A 20,217-nucleotide genomic window follows, 5' to 3' on the forward strand; every position below is an offset into this window, starting at 1 on the left:
ACATTCTAATCCACAAACCTCATTCAAATTTTACTGATTTTCTCCAATAAAGTCTTTTATAGATCCAGGATCCAATATAGGATCACATGTTGCATTTAACTGTCATGTCTCATTAGTTTCCTTCTATCTTGAACAGTTCTGAGTCTCTCCTTCCTTTCATGACCTTGATATTTTGGAGAGGACAGGCCAATTACTTTGCAGAATGTCTATCAGTATGTGTTTGCCTGATGTTTCCTCATGACTGGATTTAGGACATGCATTTTGAAAGGCAGCTGTGCTCACCACTATACCACCAATGTACTCAGGACATACATTTTTGGCAGGAATACCACAGAAGTGATGCTGTGTTCTTCTCAATGCATCCTATCAGAAGGCACATGATGTTGATTTGTCCCATTGCTGATGACATTTACTTTTATCATTTGGTAAGATGATATCTGCCAGACTTTGCAATGGAAAGTTAATGAATAAATATTGTCTGGAGATATTTTGAGACTATGTAAAAATCCTGTTCCTGATCACACTTTCACCCATTTATATTAGTATCCAGTTTTGCTCCTTGACCAAAACAATTATTATAAGGGTTACCAAATGGTAATCATCCCTTCCATCATCGTTCTACATTTATTAGTTGACCTTGTATTGTAAGGGAAAGCTTTCCTGCCTCTGTATCCACCCCCCATTTATTTATTAATTGATATCAGTATGGGCTCCTAGGTTCCTATTTTATTCAATGGGTTATAGACAATTGCTCTCATTATATCATTTCTTTGATGTTCAAATTGTCCCAGATTTAGCCAGTGGGAGCCCCTTGGTTAGCTCCAGTGTCATTTTGACATATCTCCATGATCTTTTGGGAATTTCCATACTTTATGGCACATGATGTTCTAGGCTTATTCAATACTTTCCCTGCCTGAGCCCTGAAATTAGCCGTTTCTCTGGTTCCTTTTGAGGAGAATAGTATTTAGAAACCAAAGTCTGGATGTCTGGTATGCTCATTGCTGCTGGTATACTCATCTTTGCGTTTATGTGTATATGTATGTATGTGTGTGCATGTATACATACATACATACATATACATTTGTCCCTTGTTCCTTAGTGGGGGATTCGGTCCAGGACCTCCTATAGGTACCAAAATCCATGGATGCTCAAGTCCCTGATATAAAATGGTGTAGTATTTGCATATAACCTATGCACATCCTCTTATCTACTTTAAATCATATCTAGATTACTTATAATACCTATAATACCTAATGCAATGTAAATGTTATGCAAATAGTTGTTACATGGTTTAGGGAATAATGACAAGAGAAGAAAGTCTGTACATGTCCAGTACAGATACAATTTTTTTCTCAAATATTTTTGATCTACAGTTGGTTGAACTGTGGGGTTTACTTGGGTTTGTCAAGGAAAGGGAGGACTGAGGGGGCTGTGAAAGGAAGTGTGGAGGTGGGGAAAGAGGAGATTCACAGGGCTCAGTTGCAATCATGGAATACAGTGAAGTGCTGAGAATGAGCTTCCCTCGCTCATTTTCTTCCCTTATGGGACGGGAAAGGTCCGGGCAAGGAGATTTTAGGAATCCCAGAAGCTTTAATGTTTACTGTATTTTTAAGGCCTAGAATTTAAACAGTATTATAATCTGTAAGATTTAGAGATATGTTTCAGTTGTTCCCAAATGCTGGGGCTCATGATCTAACACAAGGTTCGTGATGAAGGTTTCCTAGGCTCATGCTGTTCCTAACAGATGAGTCCCTCCAAGCTGAGTCAGGAGAGGCCTCTTCTGTGAAACCCTCAGTCATCAGACACCCGAGTGTAGCCCCAGGGTTTTCCCCAGTCTTGCCAGACACAGGTGGAAAATCATCTGGAGGTCGGGTGACTATGTTCTTCTGTTAATCCAGAATACTGAAATTTGAATAAAATAGCAATGTTGTTTCTTAATAATGTAATAAATACCCCTGAAACTAACATCTATTCAAGAATATGATTGTTCCTAATAATTTGTGGCCCTCTGGTATCCTGTTTGCCAGCTTTTCCCATCTTACCCCAGAAGTAACTATTAATACTCTTTGCATTTTCTGTTCATGGTTTTATTTTATTGAAATGCTTTCATTTATCAATATATGCATATACAATTGGGTTTTTTAAGCCATGATTATAATAAACCAAAGTACAAACAATTAGGGCATTTAAATTCCATTTTCTATTGATCAAATTACAAACAATGCATTATTGATAAATGTTGTCTTGTAATATTTCTGTGCATTAGAATAAAACTTTATTTAAAAAAACATGTTGGCATAAGGTAGCCATTTGTTCTCCTTGGGAAAACCTTAACCCTTTCATTTTTAGACTCTCACTTTTTATGAAGTAACGAAGCAAATGGTAACTTGTATGAAGAAAGTGGTGAGGTGGATGGTAGGGAATGAGGCAGAAAGTTGGCAGAGCTACCTGCTACCTTGGTATGATCAGTAGTCAAGAGGCACTGATGATGTTACTCACTTGTGTTAATAATAATTCAATTTGTAATCTTTTTTTCCCTTATGTTTTTATGTATTACTACAGCTAAAGAAGTAAACAGCTCATGGCACGTTTAACAAAAAGATGACAGGCGGATACAAAAGCTATCCAGCATCTTTGGGCAGCCATTGAGATTATACAGAACCAGAAGCAAATTGCCAACATTGACCGTATTACCAAGTAAGTAAATTTAAACAAACAAACAAAAAAATCCTTGTAAAATTTCATGTGAGATCTTGGGGGAAAAGTCCAAAAATACTTTATTATGCTAATCAACATATATTACAAAGGACTGAAGTCACTTTCTTTGCAGGAGTATATAGTTGTTAGAAAAACAAATATAGAAACATACACAAGCAACTTGTGTTTATAAAATAAATATTAGATAAGTAAAATATCAGTATGTACTATTTATAATAGTTTTGCAGTTATCAGAATTTTTAACTCTTGGTAACTTTAGGTCTTTTATTAAAATGGATTTTAGTTAATCATTTGCTTTTATGTAGTGAAGCTGTCTAAAAATAGTATACTGTTCATTACTCATTGTAATACAGGACAAGCATGGTATGTGCAGTAAGTAAATAACATCTTGGCTGTGTGCTCACGCTTGTAATACTAGCACTTTGGGAGGCTGAGGCAGGAGGATATCACCTTAGCCCGGGAGTTGGAGGCTGCAGTGAGCTATGATGATGGCACTGTACTCTAACCGGGGCCACAGAGCCCCTCAAAGACCCTCAAAAGAAAACAAAGCAAAATTGTATTAGGTCATAGCCCACTGACAGCATTTTTAACAATTTCATTCTATATTTTAGAAATTATTAAATAAACCACTCGGTTTTGGTTTTTTTGTTTTTTGAGACAGAGTCTCACTCTGCTGCCCAGGCTAGAGTGCCGTGGCATCAGCCTAGCTCACAGCAACCTCAAACTCCTGGGCTCAAAGCAATCCTTCTGCCTCAGCCTCCCAAGTAGCTGGGACTACAGGCATGCAGCACCATGCCCGGCTAATTTTTCTATATATATTTTTAGCTGTCCATATGATTTCCTTCTATTTTAGTAGAGACGGGTCTCGCTCTTGCTCAGGCTGGTCTCGAACTCCTGAGCTCAAACAATCCACTCGCCTTGGCCTCCCAGAGTGCTGGGATTACAGGCATGAGCCACTGCGCCTGGCCAAACCACTCAGTTTTTAAAAAGAAATTTCCTCCCCACCCCAGTTTGTAATGCTATTTATATTGGTACACAAAGATTCAGGATACAAAAAAAAAAAAAATCAAACTAATTCATGACTCTTCTATTTACTTGTTATATACTAATTATAAGGATGTCTTAAAATAAGAACTTGGTTTTATTTTGTTTCTCTGGGTATTTTTAAAGGAATAAAGCCAAATTTATCCTAGCACTCTGGGAGGCCGAGGTGGGCAGATTGTTTGAGCTCAGGAGTTTGAGACCAGCCTCAGCAAGAGCAAGACCTGTCTCTACTAAAAATAGAAAGAAATTATATGGACAGCTAAATATATATATAGAAAAAATTAGCTGGACACGGCGGCGCATGCCTGTAGTCCCAGCTACTCGGGAGGCTGAGGCAGGAGGATTGTTTGAGCCCAGGAGTTTGAGGTTGCTGTGAGCTAGGCTGATGCCATGGCACTCTAGCCCGGGCAGCAGAGTGAGACTCTGTCTCCAAAAAAAAAAAGTCAAATTTATCTTTTTAAATGTTTGGAGGTTGGTTTTTTTGTTGTTGCTGTTAATTTAGATAAAATTTCTTTATACCTATTTCTCCATATTCTTTAAATGCTATTTGTAAAAATGGAAACAGATAATTTACAAAAGCTCACTTAAACACTTTTTGTTGGCTTTTGTTAATAAGTAACAAAATTGAATTCCATATATTTTTGTCCCTTCCCTGTATTCTGGTGAAGAAGATCATAAAATTACCTGCAAGGGAAGGAACAGAAGATGGAGAAAGTGTTCAGGCTCTGTGTGGCTCTGACTCTACACTCACCCTCAGAATACTTTGACACTGACCATGTTCAACTCTTAGCTCCTGTAGGTTAGTGGAAGGAACAAAATAATACTGTATGAAAAGTAAGAATAAAATAAATAGTACATTGTTTTAATTATTATAGTTTTAATTAAAGCAAATAATTTGAGGTGTGGTAGCTAAATACAAATTACAGAGAGGTGATGTTGATAATAAAAACATTTAAAGAAATCTCAAAGAATAAAAAGTATTTTCTTATGGTTGAGACTTTTAAGAAAACAGTTTTTGTATATCAAATTGCTCATAGAAGACCGCTGAAATAAAATACTGTTCTTTGGATTTGTTTTTAAAAATTAAAATCATGTAAGCTTGACTGAAACATTTCAGTTTTTCAGACTATTCATTTTTCTCACGTGTAGCATCTTTCTAGATCTCACGTGTAGCATCCTTCTAGAAGCTCTAGGGATGTTCCCTAGGAAGCTGTCAGACTCTCCTAGTGAATGTTGCTGTTAGATTGTGACCACCTGCTGTGTGGGAGTCAGAGAATTAACCCCACAGTGCCGGGTGCAGACGTCTGTTGGATTATCGCAACACTTATGTGTGTACGTGTGTGCGCAAGTTAAACTGTGACAAAAGATGCGAAGGTTGTTAAACAGGATTGCACACACCTTCTCCTTTTGTATCGCGGCTTGTCGTTAAGTGTTCCTTTCTCTCCTTGCTTCATCGGTATAGCCTTAAATGATGCCAAGGCTTATTTTCCTTCATGTTGTGAGGTCCATAGTTCCTAATTAAATATCAATAAATTTATTTTACCTAGTAAATAGTCTTAGTTTTATTAGTGTCATCTAAAGATAGATGAAAAGAAAGGAAGAAAATCGGAGGTTAAGTGCTCAGGAGGGGTTCCCCGTGTGTCCTCTGCCTCGTCCCCTCTGAGAGCTGTGTCATATTTCCCCCCATCGCAGTGGCTCACGTCTCAGCGTTCTGTGCTTTTTTCCCCAACATCAGTCACAGTCGTAACTATTTCCCTGCTGGACAGTTGGCTCCAGGGGGGACTGTGCAGAGAACTGCCTGACCCAGTGCCTTTGCTTCTTGGTTAACGTCAACTTTCTTGCCTGTTGCGCTTGCCTGAGGTCAGTTAGGAAGTGGCGTGGGACGAGGACAGGCACTCTGATCTTTTGCTGTAAAGCCTGATATGCCTATTCTGTACTCTCAAGCCTTGGATTCATTTTAGGTCAGGTTGTTTTGCTTATTTACAGGTAAGTCTCAACATAGAGGTGTCTTTTAAACTTTAGAAATGGCTGAAGTTACAGAAGGCTGCAGAAGAATTATTGTTAGGATTGCATATGTAGTCATTAAGTTTCACTCTTTATTTTGACTGGTGACTCCATTTTAAAAAAAATTGAAAGCTACATAGTTTTAGTCATGCATTCAAAGTTATGGGAGTTGGTGTGACTCCCTCTTAGGCTATCCTGCATCCTAAACATTATCATTTACTTTGGTATAATGGCTTCATTCTGCTTGTTTCTGTTTTGATCTGTGGATTTCTCATCCATCTTTTTTGTTGTGGCTTTCATTTGGGATTTATTGATTGGGGAAACTGGGTCATTTGGTTTCTCATAGTCTGGCTTTTGAGGATCGCAGCTCTGTGGTCCAGTTTGACCTGCTCCTCAGTCCTCTGTATTTCCCGGAAATTGATGGTTGGTCCAGAGGCTGTGGGGTGGGTCGAGGCTGTTGCACAGGCTGCGGAAAGTTGTGTTTTCAGGAGGCACACATGTCAGTTATCTCGTTTTGTGATATATGTAGCTATTGATGCTAGATCCAGTAATTCATTAAGAATTGCAAAATGGTGGTAATCTAATTTTCTTTCCTTTGCTAACTGGAATGCCTCTGTAAGGACATAGGCTTCCCATTATCTGCTATTTGGTTATGCTGTGGTATGGTTCACATGGGAAAAGTAGGAGAAGTGTTTAATTCCTTCTCTTTATGTACTTACCAGTTTTCAAAATAGCATCCTTCAGTGGTAACCAGCTAGGTTTTTTCTTTTAGTTGTCATTTTTTGACAAAATCCTTTCTGATGCTGAGGTTTTCCCATCTTTGACCAGTGGGGGCCTCTGTGTTGGATCCCAAAGTTTGTTCCTGCTTTCTCGGGTGACAGGGTTTAAGGCCCATTTTGTACACATCCTAAACCACTGCTTTCTTCCAAGGGCTCCGGTTTCTTTTAGTTTGAAATTGTATTTCAAGAGTACTTTCTGGCCACTCCGAGTTGCTACTGTGTTGTCTCTCTAGGCCTTGGAATGGACAGAGTTAGGAAATCAATATACTTTTAAAAGATAAAAACACCTCATTAATTCATACTGATATTTTCCATTGAAATTTATGGCTACTGGGTTTTATGTATCTCTTCTATCTAAAATCTTACCTCCTCTCTGACATGGTGAGAATTGTGGATATCATGAACAATAAAATTTTAGAATATCATATAATTAGTCAATATTTTATGCAACATTATATACACAGCTATCTGAGAATAAGAAACAAAATTATATTATATATAGTTAAGATTATATTACTATTATATATATTTAGTTTATATTATTTGAGGCCTGTCTTAGTGTGTTCAGTCTTCTTTTCCTGTCTTCTGTTTGTAATTTTCAATTGAATTCTTTTCATCTTTTTTCTTTTTGATTTTTAATTTTTTCATTCTTTGCAACTTATGTTTATCTGATATTATCTGCTGTATAATCACTCTTGTGTAGCTTCTAGTTTAGACTTCACTTCTGAAGTGATTTCCATTTACTTCAAATGTTTAACCCATTCCTGAGTTTTTCTAATTCTGATTTACAGCATTCCTATTATATCATTTTCTTAATGTCTTTTCTCATTTCTTGAAACAGTGGATCCTGGTTTTCTTCTGTTTTGCAGGCATATCTTTCTGACATGCCTTCATCTAAGGGTGTCACTCTGTCCTGTGAGCTGCAGTCCTTCCTGTTGTCATTCTGGTGTGAAAATCTGTTTTCCCAAATTTGTAGCAGGTAGAAGTGGGTCTGAATCCTTTTACTAGATTTATGGCTCTAATGCTCTTCTTATGCCAGTTTTGTGAAGTGCTAAAAATATGGCCTCATATTTCTTGAGATTTCCTAGGTTTTTCTCTATCTTTCCCCCATTTTTCCTTGAACCACCCTTTCTTATAGTAAAGGTCTTTTTAACTGACTCCAGTAGTATTTGATATTTTAATTCCTCACACTTATCTATAATGTGGGGCTTTGTCCTGGAAGGGAGCTTTGCCTAATTTTGGGTGTTCACAGGACTGTCGTGCTCCAGCTCCTGAGGACTTTACAATGGATCCGTGCGTTACTGTGAATCGTCTCACGTGAGGATGTCTCACCCTGTCCATTGCAGCTGCAAGGTTGGTCCTCCTGTACTCAGCTCCCCTAGATTCCCCACTGTGTCCCTCCTTGTCCTCCATAGCTGTCAGTACTGATTGCAGATCAGTAGCTCTTGCAGATTTGTCCTGACTGCTCAAATTTTGGGATTCACAGGACTCCTTATCACTTAATTTTTTTGGTACTGTATATGTTGTCCCAGGGCCTTTTGCTTTGTTTTGTTTGCTTCTCTTCCAGTAACTCTGTCTAGGAGGTTCAGGGGCGAGTTTAAAACTGTTACCTCCACCATCTTCCCAGCTGACAACAATCTTGTGATTTATCTTTAAAAAAAAAAAAATTTGTTGCTAAAGGCACTGGATATTTTCTGAAGTTCAAAAGCAGAGCTAAAAGCAATAAAAAAAAAAATCCCTTTTAGCAGAAACAAACTCAAGGCATGTTCTTCATGTTTGTATATAACACTGGACACCTCAAAATCCACAGCAATCTCATCATCAAATACAGGATCCTGAATGTTGTAAGACTTACATTGCAATTTTAAAAGGAAATTCCATGAGTAGAATTTGTGGCCTTTTAAAGTAGTTAAGCCTCAGATCCTCATAATTGATTGAACTCTTAGGAACTAATAATAATCTTTTTGTTTTTTTTTTTTTAAGACAGAGTCTCACTGTGTTGCCTGGGCTAGAGTGAGTGCCGTGGTATCAGCCTAGCTCACAGCAACCTCAAACTCCTGGGCTTAAGCAATCCTACTGCCTCAGCCTCCCGAGTAGCTGGGACTACAGACATGCGCCACCATGCCCGGCTAATTGGAACTAATAATAATCTTCTTATCTCAATAAAAAAATAGGAGAATGTATCTGTGTTCATTCTAGATGTTTATTCCACCTAAGTATGATGATATCCAACATTCAGAGTTCATAGCAGTACCTGTCCATGATACCTCCCCAGGAAAGAGTGTTCTGAGTCCTTTTTACTATTTTCTTTTAATTTTCCTTTTTTAAAAGAACTGCTAGTGCTGTATCCAAGAAAGTAGGAAAGGTGCTGTAAGTTACAGAATCACTGCTGAGATTTATTCAATAATTCAAATCTTTAAAAATATATACCTAAGGGAAACTTCTTTCACAAGTTTTATTATTTTGCTATGGAAAGTATTTTTACTAAAAAGATCAATCTGAGCTCAAAATACATATCTGGGATTAAGTCTGATGTTTTGATTAATGGTGAAGCTGTCCCTCTGATTTACAGCTCATGTTTATAAATTAATGATAACATAAATTCTATAGATGACTTCATTTGGGAACTAAATAAGCATGAATTTTGGCCTCTCAGTAAAAACGTTTTACATTTCTAGAAATGGAAGGATGTCTTCTAATGTTTAATCATCGTAAAATTGAAACAATTGAGTCATTTTATTATTAAAAAAGGAAATACAGTAGTCAGTTGAGGGTTGTATGAAGATACGCATGATAATAGTAGTCCTCTTTTCAGTTTAAATGTCTGTAAACACTATAGTTGTCACATGAATTCATCACTTTTACGTAATTTGGATAGGTGTCATTAAAGCTTTGAAATACTCAGTTACTTAACATTTCTATTAAATATTTATAAAATATTTTTATGCTTCAGATGATGCCCTTGTTTTACAGATTTCCAATCAAGATGTAAAGGGTGAAGAATCAAAGAACAAAGAATCAGTAACAAGTGAAATTTAAGCCTTCAGTCATGCAGATTCCTAATATGATTCATAACTCATTGTCATGTTATTTCTCTAAATGCCATGTATAGTTTAATGTCCAATAAAATCAAGTTACATATATCACTTGCTTTTCTTTAAACCAAACAAATTATGCACATCTAATTTGGGTAATTATAACATGGCATTAGAAGTTTATAATTATTTTAAGTAATAGTTATAGTTTAAAGACATGCTTTTGAAACAGATATGGATTTTTTACTAGTCTCTGCTGGCATTATTAGCTAGGCAGTGTGATTGGGGAGGTTAACTTATTTTTTATTGACTACTGGGAAAAAGCAATCAAAATAGTCAACCTAGGTGTTTCCTTTCTGTCTTGAGTAACTTTGACTTTGTGTTTTTAGAGGTGATCACATTGTGACTAGCATGATTAGACTAACAGCGGATTGGTAGACTAGTCCCATTCAAGTTAATGTTTCAGAATTAGGGCATCAATTAATTACATGTATTGCTTACTTTAGGGTAAAACCCAAGTTAGAAAATGTGACCTCTGACCTCTTGTGACATGTTTGGCATTGAAATTTCTGAGTTCTCCTGGAGTTCTTCCTGTTGCTACAGATATATATAAGCCCAAACTGTAAGTCCTCTTCGTGTGTAGCTTGACTTTGAAGTTGCAACTAGGTACATATTATTTCTTTTTTTATGTATTATAATTTCACTTGTTGAAGCCCAATTTCCAGAAACTGTTTATTTAAGTTAAAGTTTGCTATGTCTCTCTCTCTTAAAATTATTAGAGAGGAGGAGAATGGCCACTCCTAAATTACTTCTTTGTAAATAAGTTAGTTTGAAAAACTACTTGTTATTATGCTGCTTATGTAATTCCAAGGATTCTTCATGGAATTACTCATTGTATTCTCCTTTCAACCTATATTGATTTATTCTTCTTACATATCTTATTGTGAAAGTGGATTGGCAGGTATACTTTACCACTCTTATCATTACTATTTTATTTTACCTGATAGCCTTACAGAAGAAGTAGCTAATTCTGAATAACCAAAGTCCATGGTGAGTTTTTTCCAGGAAGCCAAAATCTTCTGACATTCATCTTGCCTTGGATTGTCTAGCTGCGGTCATGTGCTTGACATTTCTTTGCAGTTCTATAAAGGAAACATACAGACAAGGCACATAGAAATGTAAACAGCTGTTAAAGAATCATACAGTAGTACCTAGTAATAGGAGAGGGTCGTTACCACATGATGAGGGTTTATTAATTTACAACACTGGAGGCTTTGTTTGAGGGGAGAGGCACCAGGAGAGCTCGGAAGGCCTTGTGGGTGGCATGGAATTAGTCAGGCCTCAATCGTCAGATGGGGTTTGACATGGCAGAGAGGACAGTCCAAGTAGAGGGACCGTGGGGTGTAAGGAAAGTGGATAAAAAGGCAGAGAGGTCAGACTAGGAAGGCCTTGAATGCTAGCATTGACATTTTAATCCATAGGTAGAGGGGAATAGTGAGTGCTTTTTGAATAGAAAAATGGTAAAAAATAGAACATACTCATTTTTTTTCCCTCCCAGGCTAGACTGAATGGTCCCCTCAAATGTCTCTTGAGTCCATCTGCTCTTCCCTCTTCTGGGCTGAGTTTTCACTCTTGTGATTTCCTGCCTGTTCCTCCAGCCCCTGTTTTTCCACAACGTCATCTTCTCAGATCGCTCTACCATCGCAGGCCTTTCTCTCTTGCCCTTGAAGCCCACATTCCTGGGCAAAGGTGTCGCTGTCTTGGCCCGTGTCTTCCACATCACCTCCGCTGCCCCCACTCTGCTATGCTCCAGAAGCAGGAGATGCGCTTGGCAGGTCCTCAGGTCTGTGTCTCCCACACGCCACCTGGGATGACCTTCCCAGACTCTTCTTCCAAATGTCATCCCTGGGAAGTCTTTCCTGGCACTGTTAAGTCAACCTAATTTTACCAGTTATTTTTCTAAATTTTAGGTCTGATTGTGTTCTTTAATCCTCTTTTGATTTCCCTATTGTGCATAAAGTCCAAATAATGGGGCAGGGCATTTTTATAAAGCTCTTCACAATTAGATCATAATATTTCTTCTTTTTACAGCCAGCCTTTCCCCTCTCAGTGTTCCATCTGATGAGACAAGTCTCAATGGCCTGAGCACTCTATAGATTTTTTTTTTTAAGAGATGGGATCTCGCTAGGTTGCCCAGCCTGGACTCGAACTCTTGGATTCAAATGATCCTCCCACCTTACCCTCCTGAGTAGCTGGGATTACAAGCATGTGCCATCATGCCTGGCTTGGATTTTTAATTTTGTATTTTTCCTTCATTAATGGACAAAATCATACCCAGTCTTTCAAGATCCAACTAAAATATCATCTCCTTTGAGATTTTGATACATTCCTCATTGTAACCAATCCTGTTCCCCTTTGTCTTTATTCTCATAGTAATAGATATAAAATTTGATTTTATTAGTTATTGTAGTCTCCTATGATCTTTGAAATATATTTCCATTTCTTTTATTGACTGTGAGAACCTTAAGGGTAGGGAATGTCTTTTCTATTTTTGTATCTTAATGTGAAACAGTGATTGAGACGTTAATAATAATATTCAGTTTCATTAACTGCAGAAGTGGTTTTAAGGAGGATTATAATAATTGGTAACATTAAATGAGCCATTATTTTGTGACAAGCACTGTGCTATACATAAGTTACTTATTTAATTTTCACAGCAACACAGGCATGTGGTCATTACCCCCACACTGCTGAGAAGGTACTGTAGTGAGAAGGTGAAGTAGTTGCCCAAAGTCATCCAGGTTGTCGGTGGCAGAGCTAAAATTTGAATATAGGTCTATCTAATGTTGGAGTTCAAGCTACTAAACATTTAAAATTTTTTCTTCTGGTATTTAAGGGGTTTATATTTATATCTTTGCAAACTTTGAAGTTTTCAAAACATGATCCATCTCCATGGTACTTACATATTATCTCATTTCATCCTCACAACTGTGAGTTAAAACTAGCCCCACTTCATAGGTGAAGAATGCAGCTCTCAGAGTAAATTACTTCTCCCAGGTTAAGTGTTAGAATTAAGAAGAACCTAGTGCTTCAGAATATATTCTAGAATTTTAAAATTAACTCCATTTGATAGAGAATCTATAAAGATGCTGTTTAGGTTTTGAAGTTTAACACTTTTTGTTCAATGCAATTTTAAAGTAAAATACTTGTTTGCCATGAAATATTACATTTCTAAAAGTAACATAACCATATAATAGGATACTCGGAAAATACAAAAACAGAAAAATAACCACCTATAATTTCTCTACCCAAATTCAACTAAGGTACTCATTTTGATGTTGTTCTTTCTAGTCATTTTCTGTATATGTATGTGTTGTCTCAGCATGGCTGAGTCATCCTCCATGTTGTCGCGTGGCCACCGCAACATGTGATGGTGGCACGGGGCTCCCCCTGGTAAGACGGTGCCTCCCCATACCTGGGAGGGAGGAGAAGCGAGGTGAACGAGCACTTGTTATGAGGTTTGCATTATCTTATTTACCCGCAACACAGCCACATGGCACTGGCTTTAATGATTCTCTAGGTGCGCAGCTGGAGATGCGGGCGGGATGAGGGCTTGTCCTGCCATACAGCGGCTGCTGTGCACAGGGGACCCGCAGACTCCAGAGGCCTCGCCTCCCCCCGGGCACTCACGTGGCCACTGCATCTTCTATTAAGTTCTCGTAACAAAGCTCCGTGCTCCAGCTGCACAAATAAATAGTGGGGTGAAAGCTCAGAGGGGTAACCTATACCAAGGAGCAGAAATTACTTTCGTAGGACTAAGGGCAAGGGACTGGGCACTTTACGTGCATTACCTCATCTGGCTTTGTCTACAACCCTGAGGTGAGTGTCCTCTGCCTTTTTCATCACCGTGCTGTCACCATCGCATGCTAGGATAACCTGGGTGTTTTCACCATGCTCTGTGTCCCCTCGCATCACACCCTTGCCTCGTGCTTTGAATTATTTCCCTACCATGGACACGCAGGCGAGTGTCTCTGGCTTCCCTCCAGCCCAGATGACTGTGCATTGCCCCAGCTCTTCACGGCCACTCACTGCAATGTACGTCCAGAAAGAATTCCTCCGTGGTGATGCCATGTGAATATGGGTACTTAATTTGACTAAGCTCTTAAGAAAGGATGCCTCAGTCTACAAGTTTGGTAGCGCCGTGCACATTGAGTTTTGTTTTCCTGTACATCTGCATATACTTGACGTTCACTTGCCCAAATTTTGTCATTCAGAGGGATGTTTTAATTTGCATTTCTGTATTTGGTTTAGGCAGCTCTTGGTGTTCTTATATGGTTCTGGGCTTCCTTTGCTGCGGGTGCCTGTTACTGCCTTCTGCCCATTTCCCACTGGGATTGCTGTCTTTTCCTGTTGACTTGCAGAAGCTCTTGTTACACTGGACAATAATTCCTTCATAGGTTTTATGGTTTGTAAATCTTTTCTCTGTCATCTGTTTGTTAATTTTTTCCATAGTTTACTGAACAGAAAATTCTAATTTGGATGTGATCAAATTCAGTCTAGTTTGCCTACTGTTTTATGCTTTTGAAATTTTATTTAAGAAGTCCTTAAGGCAACAAGAATATTCCCTACATTTTCCTTTACTAACTTTATAGTTTTACCTTTCATAGTTAGGTCTTTAAACCATCTGTAGTTATCTTTTTATGTGTTAGGTAAGGATCTACCTTACTTTATTGTTTGTTGTGAGTCTACCTTGTTCTTTATACTTTAAACATAAAAGCCTTAAAAACTCTTGTGGGAGATACTTTAGGGGCCCCTGTAGCCGACCATATGGTTAAATTGCTTGTTGGCAGTGCCATAGTGTTCTTTGCCCTCTGCCGTGAAACCTCTTCCCACCGGTGTGTGGTCTCTGTGAGGTCGGGGTCTCTGTCGCATGTGGCTGGCATGTGGCCCTCACCCAGCTGTCTCCAGCAGTGTTTGTTACATGCTGGGTGCACGTGAGCTCTTTTCCTGCAGCCAGTTTGTCCTTCTGAGAGAAAGCTTGAAAATGTTAATAGACCAAGACTAATGCTAATATTGCTCTACTATTAACTGGCTGTTTTCTCGAGGAAGTCGTTTTTCTTACTTTGTCTGTAAATCGGTGCCTGTGTGTCTCCACCATCTCATTCAAGATACAGGTTCTCTGTGCTCCTGGGTGGCCAGCCCACCCTGCCCTCCAGCCCCACTCCATCACTGATTGGCTTTCTGTCACAGTGATGAGCTTTGCCTGCTTTGGAATTTTATATAAGTGGAATTATACAGTATATTACTTTCCATGATCGGCTTTTTTTATCAACATGTTTTGAGATTCATCTGCTTAAGGATGTTGGTGGTTCATTCTTTTTCATTGCTGAGTAGTAGTCCATTGTGTGCATATATATATATATATACACCATGATTTTTTAAATCCATTTATCTGCTGAAGGGACATTTGGGGGTTATTATGACATAAGATAGAGTGTGCTTTTATATACAGGTGTAGGCGTGTATTGGGATAAATATCTAAGAGTGGAATCACTAGGCCCTATGATAAATGTATGTTTAACTTTATTAGAAACAGCACAACTGTTATCCAAAGTGAAGAGTTTACATTTCCACCAGCAGTATATGAGAATTCCAAGTTTTCCACACCTGGTATTGTCCATCTTATAAAATTTGTGTCATTCCAGTGGGTTTGTTAGTGGCATCTCACAAAGTTTAAGTTTGCATTTTCCTGATGTAAGCACCTTTTAATGTGCCTATTGACCAATGATATCTTCTTTCACAAAGTGTCTGTTCAGTTCCTTTGCCCATTTCCTAGTGAGTTGGTTTATTTCAGCATTCTTACTGAAGTGTTATAGAGTTCTTCATATGTGCTGGATACGAGTTCACTGACAGATCTACATATCTATGGTTCTAGAAGGAGATGATAGAGGAAATGAGGAAGAATCACTATTTATAGAGATATTGGGTAAAAGATACTAGTACTAAATCCAGGAAGCCCAGTGCAGAACAAATCAAAAGGATATCCACATTTAGCTATATTATAGTGAAAACTGCAGAATTTACTAGAGGGAAAGAGAAAACCTTAAATACAGACAATAGATTTTTGAAAAGACATCATTTATAAAGGTGTGGTAGTTAGACTCATGACTGACTTCTTAACTGTAGCACTGGAATTCAAATGACTGGAACAATAGCTTCAATATGTCTTGAGAGATATTAACTCTCAGCCTAGAATTACTTACCTTTCAAGTAAGAAATTGAAATAAAGGCTTTTTTAGACAAAGTCTGAGAGAAAAGAAATTCTTAATGGTTTACATTAGGTAGGAAAAAAAATGATCCCAAATGAAAGTTCTGAAATGTAAGAATGAATAAAGAGCAAAGTTGATAAATGTGGTTAAAATTAAAGCATGAACTATAAAATATAACGTTCAATTTGTGAAAAATATTTAGGCCAGAGCAACTGTAACACCAGCAGCAGAATATAGAAACAACAAAGGATCATTAGCTGCAGAAAGGATAGTCATATGTTTATATAACAGGCTATTACACTACAATAAAAATAAACTGTTGCCTCACACATCAATATGGATTAATTGCAAAAATATAATGTGAAAGAAAGGAATCAAATTACAAAAGAATACTTGGAGAATGACTCCATTTCTGTAAAGCTCAAAAACCGGCAGCACAGAGCAACGTGTTTTTAAGGGATGCACATACACAGGACCCAACGGTATGAAGACAAAAACACGGAGATGGTTAACACAGAATTAAGGACACTGGTGGTGGGGGCAGGAGCCAGCAGGAGGGGGCCTATCCAAGGAGCTTCTGCTCTTTCTGAGGCGAGGTGGTGGTTTCTCTGGTGTTTCTTTTATTCTTCAAACTGCACATATTTTAAAATACTTCCTTGTATGAGTAATTTCTAAATGAAAAATTTTAAAGAAGGAGTAAGTGGATGGCACAGAAGCCTGTTGGGGAACGTGGATGATAAACAGGGGTCAGGAGGTGGGATATGTAATGAAAGGATTGATTATCCTGCCTGGTCGGATCACTGTTGTGTTGCCAGCAGAGCTTTCCTTCTGTTCCCAGATGTGCACATCTCAGTCACATTCAGGCATTGACAGCCTATTCCACTATGTTTTAGGGAACCGGTTCATTCAGTAGTAATCATCATCATTTAAGTCAACTGTTTCTTTTTAGGTATTTCTCTTTTCTTCCACTGAAGACTTTTCTATGCCAGATTATCAAACTGAAAATGATATCCTAATTACATGGAAACTACATTATTTGAATGCTGTGTGTTTTTGAACACTTGGCACTATAGAAAGAAGTGTATTTGGCTGAGTGTTGTTGTGAGTAGAATTCTATCAAGTGTTATCAAGAGAAATTTCATACAGAATTGAAAAAGAAGGCCTAGTATTTACCATTAATTATTTTTCTCTGACAAATGGACAAAGCATATAATTTTATTGTGACCTTTTTTTTAGGTTTTTTTTTTTATTTCAATAGATTTAGGGGGTGCAAGTATTTTGGGTTACATGGATGAGTTATATCATGGTGAGGTTAGGGCTTTTCAGGTACAATGTACATTATTATGATAATATTTTATAATTGAGTTTAAAATGAAAATAGAAGTTTTAAAAATGTATATGATTTAGAAAGATGTAATTTTCTAATTTTTAATTACATAATTTATTTTGAAAGAAAATCCATTCAATAAAATTAGTAGGTTATACATCATAAAGTTTGCTAATCATTGAAAGTTTGTCTTAGAGTTCTGTTAAAATAGATTGTGTACTAAGTGTTGTACAAAATACAGTTAGATTTGGTTTAGGGCTAGTAAATGTATATAAGAAGAAAAACATATAACAAATATTTTCAATGGTGGAATTGAGCTTTAATGTAACATTTTGAAACATCCCATTTCATTATGAGACATTGATTAATTCCTATTCTCAACTGCTGAGGAATGGAGAAACAAAAGAGATGGGAATGTTTGCCACTGGCCAAGAGTGAGACTGGCGCTGTCACCAGTGCTGTCGGTGCAAGACGCAAGCCACACAGTGCAGGAAGCAGGGTCCCCATCATCCTGAAGGAAAAATAAAATTCGGTTGGCTTTTAATCCATGTGTGTGCGTGTGTGCACATTGTCCTCATGTGTAGCAATCAGTATACACGGTATATTTTATTAGAGCTTTTGTTCCAAAAATATTTTGAGGACAATTAGAAAAGAAGATACAGAGTAAGGCTATATATATTAGAAGGGGATGAGAAGGATGAGGAAAAGAGAAATGAAGTTTAGGATCTAAAATAGAGCCAGGAGGAAACCTAATACGAGAAAGTCTTCCATGAATTCCTACAGCTTGTTAAGGATGTGTCACAAATTTGGCTTTTGGTATAAAGGGCAAGCTCAACATTTTAGTGATGGTCATAAAGCAAATTTGTTGCCCAGGTGAACCGTAGCTTTTATTCACAATGCTAAAACCAGAAGGAAATTTATCCTGAGGGTTTTCAGAAAGGTAACCATTTTCTAATTGATGGCAGAGCATAGCCCTGTGTCTTGAGTAGTCAAGGTTGGGCTTTCGGGTGCGATTTTGACTAAACTGTCACTGGTTGTGTGATGAAGAGTGTCCCAGGACAGTCCTCTGCTGTTGCCTGTGCTCTTTTTCCCAACTACCAAGGAAATGGACTGTACAACTTACAGTATATTTTAGGCCTGGTGCAGTGGCTCGTGCCTATAATCCTAACACTTTGGGAGGCCAAGGAGGGAGGACTGGTTGAGGCCAGGAGTTCAAGACCAGTCTGAGCAAGAGCGAGACCCCATCTCTACTAAAATGGGAGGAGGGGAGAAAAGCCAGGTGTGGTGGCATGTGCCTGTAGTCCCAGCTACTGGAGTGCCTGAGGCAGAAGGATCACTTGAGCCTAGGAGTTTGAAGTTGCAGTGAGCTGTGGTAGTAACACTGTACTGTATCCCAGGTAACAGAGCGAGACCTTGTCTCCAAAAAAAGAAAAAGACACCTCCCCCTCCAAATTTACAATATGTTTAATCTTCAGATATGAAACAAGTACATTATTCTTGAACCTATGGTGAGTTTTGCATTGTTACACAGATATGTCATTTTCATCAGTTGTGTCATTGTTATAGACTGGTAAGTTTTTAAAAAGTTGGTAAAACTTGGGGATAGGTCCAATTTAATTGTGTAAAAAGATTAGAGCAAGCTATAAAATGTACAATTCATCATTACTGAAATCACAACTTAGAATTAAAAATATTTTTTATAAAATGGAACCAATGTTAATAATGTAAGTAGTGTATGTGTCACAGTAAAAACGGTTTATTTCTCCCAAATGAAAACTCTGCCTGTTATGGAAGGGATAGTTAAGTCTCTACTGGCTTTAAGATAAATAAATGTTTTACTTTTCTACTTTTAATTAATGTCACTGCATAAATAAGAGGTCAAAATCTAATGTAATTATTTGCAGTGTAACCTTTGGGACAATCATAATAGAGAAACTTTTTAAAGAGAAAGTATTTGTAATGCCTTCACTATTCATGAAAGATATAATGGAAAGAAAAGGGATTTTATTGGTTAGTTAATCCCCATAAAATCTACATAATCTTTCACATATATTTTTATTTCTCTTGGGTATACACCTAAGCGTGGGAATGCTGGGTCCTACGGGAGGTAAACACTTAAGACATTGCCCAACTGTTTTCCAAAGTGGTGGTTCCATTTTACATTCCTACCAGCGGTGTATGAGAGCCCCACTTTCCCCCATCCTTGCTAACATGTGGAGTTGAGACTGGCTATATAATTTGCTGGGTCTTGGGCAAAATGAAAACGCCGGGCTCCCTGTTCTAAGATCATTAAGGATTTCAAGATGAAAACAGGAGGGCATGAAACAAGGCGCAGGGCCCTCTGTGCAGGGGTTCTGTGTCACTGCACAGGTCACAGGCCCGTGAAGTCAGCCCTGCGTGGCCCGCCAGTCTCTTTCTTTCAGCCACTCGGGCAGGTGCGCAGCAATTCTCACTGTGGTGCAAGTCGCAGTTCCCCCACAACTAATGACATTGAGCATACTTACTTGTCTTCTGAGCATCTTCTTTGGTGAAGTATCTAGCCAGATTTTTTGCTTATTTTGTTATTGGGTTATTTATTTTTTATTACTGAGTTTGAGACCTATTTACATATTCTGGATATAAGTCCTTTATCAGGTACAGGCAAATATTTCCTGCCAGTCTATGGTTGGTATTTTCACTCTAACAGTGTCTTTGGAAGAATATAAGTTTAAAATCTTAGGCTGGGTGCGGTGGCTCACGCCTGTAATCCTAGCTCTGGGAGGCCGAGGCGGGTGGATCACTCGAGGTCAGGAGTTCGAGACCAGCCTGAGCAAGAGTGAGACCCCCGTCTCTACTAAAAATAGAAAGAAATTATCTGGCCAACTAAAAATATATATACAAAAAAATTAGCCGGGCATGGTGGCTCATGCCTGTAGTCCCAGCTACTCGGGAGGCTGAGGCAGTAGGATCGCTTAAGCCCAGGAGTCTGAGGTTGCTGTGAGCTAGGCTGATGCCACGGCACTCACTCTAGCCCGGGCAACAAAGTGAGACTCTGTCTCAAA

At 38.2% G+C, this 20,217-nt stretch overlaps 4 long non-coding RNA genes across 7 annotated transcripts in view; 1 reads left to right on the top strand and 3 right to left on the bottom strand.

Annotated features, from left to right (window-relative positions):
* Nucleotides 1-9,691, top strand: part of LOC123640732 — a 28,689-nt gene extending 18,998 nt beyond the window's left edge. Inside the window, exons 2-4 of one of the 2 annotated variants that reach the window (XR_006736033.1) lie at nt 2,563-2,697; nt 7,798-7,898; nt 9,519-9,691. This is a non-coding gene — a long non-coding RNA (uncharacterized LOC123640732). The remainder of the gene's footprint in view (nt 1-2,562; nt 2,698-7,797; nt 7,899-9,518) is intronic. The other variant, XR_006736032.1, reaches the window with a different exon arrangement.
* On the bottom strand, nt 1,329-4,523 carry LOC123640735. The gene is made up of 2 exons (XR_006736039.1): nt 4,447-4,523; nt 1,329-1,902 (listed from the first exon to the last, which is right to left on the bottom strand). It is a non-coding gene; the product is annotated as an uncharacterized LOC123640735 (long non-coding RNA).
* On the bottom strand, nt 4,623-7,276 carry LOC123640734. The gene is made up of 2 exons (XR_006736038.1): nt 6,486-7,276; nt 4,623-5,276 (listed from the first exon to the last, which is right to left on the bottom strand). It is a non-coding gene; the product is annotated as an uncharacterized LOC123640734 (long non-coding RNA).
* Nucleotides 9,692-10,557: 866 nt separating the features above from the next.
* Nucleotides 10,558-20,217, bottom strand: part of LOC123640733 — a 31,160-nt gene continuing 21,500 nt past the window's right edge. For 2 of the 3 annotated variants that reach the window (XR_006736037.1, XR_006736034.1), the window contains exon 4: nt 17,474-17,687. This is a non-coding gene — a long non-coding RNA (uncharacterized LOC123640733). Of the gene's footprint in view, nt 10,723-17,473; nt 17,688-20,217 lie in introns of those variants that run through there. The other variant, XR_006736035.1, reaches the window with a different exon arrangement.

The sequence above is a fragment of the Lemur catta genome, chromosome 6 (genome assembly GCF_020740605.2).
Source record: "Lemur catta isolate mLemCat1 chromosome 6, mLemCat1.pri, whole genome shotgun sequence".
NCBI lineage: Eukaryota > Metazoa > Chordata > Mammalia > Primates > Lemuridae > Lemur > Lemur catta.